The sequence below is a fragment of the Acanthaster planci genome, linkage group LG15 (genome assembly GCF_054643075.1).
Source record: "Acanthaster planci isolate LZ-2023a linkage group LG15, COTS_SCS, whole genome shotgun sequence".
Classification (NCBI taxonomy): domain Eukaryota; kingdom Metazoa; phylum Echinodermata; class Asteroidea; order Valvatida; family Acanthasteridae; genus Acanthaster; species Acanthaster planci.
In genome coordinates this window covers 6,311,262-6,319,543 of record NC_141791.1, presented here as the reverse complement: position 1 = coordinate 6,319,543, position 8,282 = coordinate 6,311,262, and positions in this window count along the sequence as shown.

Sequence of the window (8,282 nt, the reverse complement as noted above, 5' to 3'; positions counted from 1 at the left end):
AAGTGACCAGACAAGAATTTCATTTGAGTTTCAGAAATCTCAGGGATGTTTGCGTGCATGCTATTGGGCCCTGAACGGGGCTGATTTTACACTGTTTTCAATTGGGCTTGAATTAGTGGACTTTACCCTGAGGGATCATGGACATATAGACTGTGCTTCACACGAGTCATGCAACCCTAGCCGCATCAGACGAATGGCGACCTCATGTGACCCATTTGAAAGAGTTGCCCGTGACAGAGCTAGCATTGCCATTCTTTTGCTACGTCACATGCGCTGTTTTTGCCAATGGTTTGCTAAAAGTACAGAACCAAAATGATCATCTCAAAACTATTGAAAATTTCTGTAAATATTAAAAATCTGAATAGAAAACACCTGTGCGTAGCACCAAACGGAAATGCCTCCCCGAAATTTAATACTGATGATGCAAAGCTAATCGACAGCCAAGACTGAATTTTCTACGAACTATTGCTTTTCTGCAAACCATATATAACGGTGCTTCATATTTGCGGTATTACAATGGCCATGCGTCGCCCTTCGCGTTACCGCGTGCGATGACCGCCATGTTTCCTGATGTTTTGCGACAGTTCTGACAGAAAGTAGTCATATGATAATCTCAAATCAGCGTGTGTTACAACTGTGTAAATCTCCAATTTATCCAGCAAACTATATTGATTCTTTGCATGTGATAATTGGCTCTCAGGTGAGTTATAATCATTAGAAAATATTCTGAAAAAAATACCTTCCTGGAAAGCCGATGGGTCTGTTTGTGTTTTGTCAAAAGTTCCGGGGGTTGTTAAGTAAAGCATACCGTCCAATGCATATCGGGACCATGTGTACATGAAAGAAACGTAATCTAGACATGACCAACATAAAAGCTTTGTAATTTTAAAGTGATTTGGCATAAAGTAGAGAGACTGATAAGGGTTTCTGGTAGTTGGGTCGACATGTTACACGAATTATTCTTGTTCATGTTATAAGTGTGTTCTTTAAGTGTATTTAATTAAGGAGAGATATGTCCTGTCATGTCATATCAATCCCCACTGAGAAAGATCATGCACCATGATGCATGTGGAAGGGCATGGCTATGTGTTTATAGCTGTCACTTAGTCGGTACCCGTAAATTCAAGGTGACTGCTGGACTCATAATTTCAGTACATATATATGGAATGCCACTGATATTTTGGAGTATAATTACTTCATAAGTTGGTTGATCTGTGGGAAGAGAGCAAGTGTATATCATTACGTGTACATGTACATGTATACAGTGTTTGTTTTATTCGGCTCTCAGCCCTAGGCTCTCAGCTTTCACCTCCCGTTAGACCTCACTGCTGTTGTTGTGTGCTGAGTTCAGCTTTGGATTTCACAAGTGAGGCAGTGTATCCAGCCTGTCGGAGTGGTGACTGTTGATCGATGGACTGTGTCAGAACTACATACACGTGTGCAAAAGCCGCATGTACATGTACATGCACACTGTGGAATGTTCCTTGTGGACTTAGCAACTGCCGGACAGGTGTGGACGGTTTGAGGCTCAATGTTGGCTGCTTCTGGCCGGAGGAAGGCTCCACCCCATGCGGTGCGATTGAACCAGTGAACTGAACATGACTGAAAACTGTTTCAGATAGAAAACAGGGTACTGCTTGTGGTTGATACTGGAGATCTCATGTAATTGTTTTTTACTATACGATCGTATCCTTTTTTGGTTGAGCTCAACTAGTGTTTACTTAATGCAAGTTGTGTTGTAAAAAAACAAGAAAAGAAAGAGTCCATTCGGCTTACATACGGACCTGGAACGCTTCCTGAACTGCTGCATTACCCGTCAAGTGATGTCATGTGAAAACCTCTGGCCTAATGGTTGCAGGCCCGTAAATAGGTCCTAATTTGCCTGCACATACCAAGTCACAATTGTCATACTTTGAAATGCTCAGCTATACGGCTCTTTTGTGGCTCGTGGACTGGAACATTTAAAAATACAAAGATGGGCTCTCGGAATTTTCAGCTTGTAATCCTAACTAAATGGACAGAACGGGGACCTCCAACGGTGTAGGCATTTTCAAGATGGCGATGGGCTTAATCATGACAGATTTTCGGGGGATTTATCTTGGAATAAATCAAACATGGTTAATCCACTAAAGTGTGAAAAATATAATGGGAGATGAGGAAATGAGCTTATATTTGACGTTTGTCCTCACACCTGACTAACTTCTGCACAATTTAAGTTTTTTAATTTATCATTGTTGTCCATGGCATTTATTGGTCTCCAACTGTATGGGACACAAAGTAAAACCCTTAGGTATTATGCAATCCCCACGTTTGGTACATCAAGGCCCGCATGCGCTGGTGCCTCGTCTGATGGGTCTGTGCTGGATTCTTTTCAGGGGGCGATAGATATAGCTTTATCGGGGGAGGGACTTAACAGTTGTAGAAACTTTACTATCTCTCGTTTTTAGAAACTTTTCAACATCCCATTTCGAAAAATTACCAAAATAAAAAGGAAAGCGCTCTTTCTTCGAAGTCAATTTCTGGAAGGCACAGTTAATTTCTGGTTTTCTTCAGAATGAGAAACCACAATTTTCTCATAAAAATGATCTTTAGAAAACTGTTTACTTATGAGCCTACAGCAAGACTTCTAAATACAAGAAATCACAAAAATAACAAAACAGATGAATATTTAAGCTAGGCCGCGTTGCAAATATTTGGTCCTGATATAGTTTCGTGAATGGTTGGCGGGGGGGGGGTTCTGGGTATGTAAATCTCCACTTGAACAAATCCTGAAGGCCCAAAATTGCCCTTAAAATGGCAATGTGAAATCTGAGTTCAATAAATTGAGACACAAATGTGCGTTTACAAGGAGTGTATTAAAAATTACACCGCGTGTGTCCGTTACATTATGAAGCGATGCAAAGCACAATCCAGCAAGAAGCACAGCTGTCGTTTCTGCCCTCGAAGCCTCTTACACTGTCCTGCCTGACTGAAATGTTTCACATCCTGTCCGTCACTTATTTGCATACGCTCCCTCCATTCTCTCATTAACGTCCCCATGAAATTAGGACTATCCGCTCCGAGCGGAACAAAAGAGGGCGTGCTTTAGGACTATTACAAAGCCAATAAAACTGTCAAACACCACATGAAACAAACGGGGTGCAGAGTATGATAGTCCAATAGTTTTAAAACAGAGCAGCCTCCTGAGGTGTCAGTTCGAAATCATCATTTCCAGACACCCGCTGAAGGAGTCTGATAGACAGTTATGCTCATGGACACAATTACCTTTTGTCCCAAGGTGTGAAGACTGGCAATCCATAAGTTTCTCCGGCCAATTGCTTCATTGTTATCCCCCGGCACTGCCCAAGCCTCCTCGTTACCGGCTGACAAAGGCGGCTGAGGATTACACATCCTCCCCGCTTGGTGTTGTTGTTGGATCAATGTCCGAAGCTGGGGCTTCCGGCAAATTGCTTTTCTTGGCTTTCTAAAAAATTTCTTTGGCCATTGTTGAATTGTCTAGTCACTCGGTCAGATGAACGCACGTGCGAGCTTCTATTGTGCCCCCGTCACAGCTATCATTTGACAGTCTGCTAGACTGAGTGTTATCTGACACGACTGGGTACATCTGTAGTCTTTAAACGAGTGCCAACTTCCAATATCTGGAAGGACTTTTCATTCCTACATGCTTCAAATTACATATTTTGCTCCTCGAAATCTTTTATTACTGCCTTGAAGTTAATTTCGTCAAACAATTTGTCTTACCCCTCCCCCCAAAGAGCTTAAACGTATTTCTCAGATTGAAGCAAAAGAAAATCTTTAAAGAAAGAAATAAAAGGTATTAATATGCTCATTTCCGGAAAGGCGGGTGTTGTAAGAAAGAATAACCAGTCAAACTATAATGATGACATAATCATAATTTTGGTTTGCTTTCTTAATGTCTTGTTGGGGGCGCTGTTGCCATTTTAGGCCATCACTCTGAGTAGTTGCGTGAAGCTTTTGCCCTTGCAACAACGCGCCTGTTGATTTTAGTACTTTTGATTGCGACTGGAAGGAGACTACCCTCGTCAGTGATCTGTCAATAACATTTTTGAGCGGTTCCCCACTCAGAAGACAACAAAGAGACCCGCTTAGAGGGCTATTCATAGTTTTAATTGGTTTTGGATAAACGCGTCACGTCCCACTCACAGGTGTCCTGGGCGGGCTAGCACACAATCGTCAGTGGTGGTTGGGAATTTAAACTATCGTTCTAGTTTCCTCGATTTCGAACTTATTATTTACTCCTATATGTCATGAATTAGATGACACTTGTTTGCAATAGATAGACCTAACAGTCCCTGGATATTTTGAATGTTGCTGGTTATTTTGGGTCAGCAAGGCTCGACGAGTTAAGCAGCAACGCGCTGGAGCCAATATATGGAGCGATGCTACAATAAAATCTCCTTTCCTTTTGAATAACAGGACTTGACAATGGGTAGGGGAGCAACAATGGACAAGACCTTGGCGCCGTGTGTTTTGTGGTGTCAGCCAGAGGACAGAGTCTAAAGCTCCGCTTAACTCCGCTGACGCGACCCACATTCCTTTTGAAAAACCCCGAAAACCGCCCAGGTGTGGAAACTGGAGCACGCCTTGACTGGGTAGTTTTTGATGGCTGTACCGCTGTATAGCAGGACCCAGCTGCGACAATAGGGGATTTTTACATGACGGCTGTTCGCGTTTTTCTTTTTTGAGCATCGGATTTGGAAGCTGTCGCACTTAAAAACATGTTCTGCGTGGGACATTGCCTGTGGGAATTCATACCAAATCTCATTTGATGTCGATTTACCGGTACTTTTTGTTAATGAATCAAACGCTGAGAAAGAAAACACGACACACAAGTATTCCGACGATTAAAGAATTTTTTATTTTCTCATAGTTGTTAAAGATGGTTATGAATATGAGGAAGAGATTGTAAACATAAATTTTTCGAGTCAGACTTTTAAGTTAGACTTTAATTACATCCAACTCAGCGAACTCTGGTGAAGATTTGCAGTTACGAAGTGTACGGAATAATTCTCTTAAATGTTTGCATAATGCCAGACATGTACATTTTCTTTCTGACGTTTCGCTCTTTTCTAAAATTATTTCTGTTCAAAAAAGAGGAAGCTTAATTAAAGACACCATACAACCACAGTGCGAGGTGTTCCAGTACTGTGATGGAAAAGTACGTTCACGCCCAGGCATCTCCGCGGGCTAGATTCGAAAACGGGCCAAGTTTGTTGATCTTCTGAAGGATTTCTCGCAGAAATAGGCCAAACGATCAAGTCTGCTATTGTCCGGGGCCTTGTAGGCAGCGTTGGCTGAACAAAGCCCCTGCACCAGGAACACCGAGACCCCTCGTCCATGGCCGGTGGGCGCTCAGTGCCCACGGGGGCCCGTTGGTCTCGGCAGCCGGGTCTTCTACGGCTACATGCCGTTACTGGATTATACATGTTGCGACGATTTCCCTGAAAGAGTCTTTCTTCTGGTGACCTTCTGCAAGAAACTGGTTCAAGGATAGGGGATAGCCTCGACTCGTCTTGCATTTCGCTCGAAAGAAATAGTAGGTTAAGCTGGGGGAAAGGAGCCCTTTCAGCCGGGCTAACAATGGGTGGCAGGTCCCCTAACGTTTCGAGGGCCTTAAGCTATTGTAAAGCCCCGGGTAAAACTTTAGTTCCCGCTGCAGAAAAGAACCGGTGTGGAGTTCGTCGAGGAGGAAGGGGGAAATATTCTGGCCGTATTCTAGAATTTTCACCCGCAGGCACGGGCCTACTTTACCCGTGTTCGCTTCGTGCCTCATCAGCCCTGAACTGCTTGCATGCGCAGTACCATAATCTTGAAAGTTTTTCATTGTGTCTTGCGAATCTTTACCAAGCACAAAGTCTAAAACTTGTAGTGCCGATTCGACACATTTGAATTGAAATTTTGTATTGCATTCACAACTTAGGCCAACAAAAATATCCTTTACGATACCTGGTAACTACCTTTCTTTGAATTGTAAAATCATTGAATGCAATATGGACGACATAATTAATTGATTGACAAGTTGACTGCGAAGATCGTAAAGCACAGGGATGGGTGTTTTGTACGCCAGACTTTAGAGATATCAGCACTTGGAGGTTTAACTATTGCAATAAGTATGGTCTCGAACTTATCTGATACCATTTTGATTTTGGGTTTTTGTTTAAAATTAAAAACGGTACTATTTTGTATTATTGGCCGTCCATAGAAATAAGAAAGAACATCAATAAAATACCGGATCAGATAATTAAAACATCCCGTTATGAGGAAAACGAAGAGTTCCTAATTCTTTGTTGCCAAAGGTTGACTCAGAACTCAGTCATTTGCATTTTGAGAAGGTACAAATATTGAGGGTGTTTTTTTTCATGTTATAATTTTCTTCAGATACGCGAGACAAGATTGCGAGGGGGAGGTTACACATTTTGAGGGAAAAGGAAATAAAAAGCACCAAGAAGAAGGCATTTTCTTTGTTTTAATGGATTAGGGTGACATCACCCCCCCTCCCCATCAGCCCACTATAGGACATTGTGTATGATTTTTCTTGCAGGTGGTGCTTCATTTCGACTACCGTCAAATGCCAATCAGTTTGGAGATATCCGGCAACAGTCGTCTGTTTCTATACACGTTTCTTGTAACTTGTTTTGATTTCTTGACAGGTCTGGAGAGGGAAGGATAACTATATGGTGTACCTCGAGTTGGCTTAGATGTTAAGGCTGGGTCTATGGTCTAGTGCACCTGAGGACAGTGGTCATCGTCGACTTGTTCATTGGGTCTGCATTTTAGCAGTAAAGCTACAAATTGCGTAACCGTCTCCATTTCAGGTTCGGAGTGCCACTTGCAAAGGGAAAGGTGACTAGTTTCCACCAGTGCAAGTCTGAAAAACAGGTGAAGTACTGCTCTTATTCTCAAAGTATGTTAACTTTGTAGTCATTTTCGGGAAAACTGCTCACTTCCAAATGGTTTATTATTATTTTTCACAAGGCATTGATGGTTCTTCGTGTATCGCCACGCTGTCTCACAAACAATACATTCAGCCAGTGTTGTATTCGAGTCCATCACAAGTCCCTTCACCAGTTCAGTCACAAGTCCCTTCACAAGGCCAATCATAAGTAACAGAGAGAACAATAATATGTACGATGTCGACTCTAATACAGCACTGCGTTCTGCAGGATGAGCGGTGGGGGGGGGGGTCGACAGGTCAAGTGTCACTCCCAAAGACCCGTCTCCGATTTGAAAGCCCTTTAGAAACTTTGTACTTCTCTTTTGGAGGTGTTAAGATTCTTCTACGGTTTAAACAATGTTTGGATAATCGTTTTTATAAAAGAGAAAACCGTTTTGCCCTTACCCAACATTTTAAAACGCCGTAGCACACATTGAAACACCTAGTGAAACGCATTAAATACGCGTAAAAAACCACTTAAAATGTAACTGTTTCAAGAAACACAGTTAACGTAGGCAACTTTGAACAAATCACAGCCTCCACGCCAAAATTGGCCATCTGTCAGGAGTGAAACGTGGCCCGACCGTACGTGCTCAGAATATAGCCGTTTATTCGCTATCGCTTTTATCTCGCCTATTACTAGCCAATTTCGTCTGACATCATCATTTATCTTGTGTCAAACTTTAGCAACAGTGTTCTTGGCTGGGAGCTAAGAACAGCAAAAACAAAAGCGATTAGCCATGGCCCGTAGTGTGCGGGCACGTAGAGCTCCGGGGGCCGGGTGAAAAGGTCACCGGACAAAGGCGGTCTAATCGCTCGCCATTGTCCGACCGTCACCTTGGGTTTGCACCAACAATGCTAACAATGATGTAATCCATCGAGCAAGGCACTGCACTTTTCTTAAATAGCATTTTTTGAGACGAGCGTCCTGTTTGGAGGGCGGGGTTGGAATTAAAGGGGGTGGGGATCTGGAGTACAATATTGAGGATATCCTGACGCTTTGTGAGCGTCATGGCTGTGTGATATAGAGTGGAATTTCTGAATTGTTCTGAAAAATAATTTCAGGAGCTAGTAGCAGGTGACAATGAGCGCACGTCAATGAAGCGCATGATTTGACGTCTACAATACATTTTATTTTGATTCACCGGACTATTCAAGTTCCTGCTCTTTTTACTATTAACTGAAGAGTCTTGCACTTTGTATTCGCGCAATGGAATTTGAAATCTCAACTCGTCTCAATCTGAGCGAACGTTGGGCCCCTGCAGTTTTGCCTTAGTCTTCCAAACTTATATATCATTTTAATAGTGGCATGTTCTGAAAGTGGCAC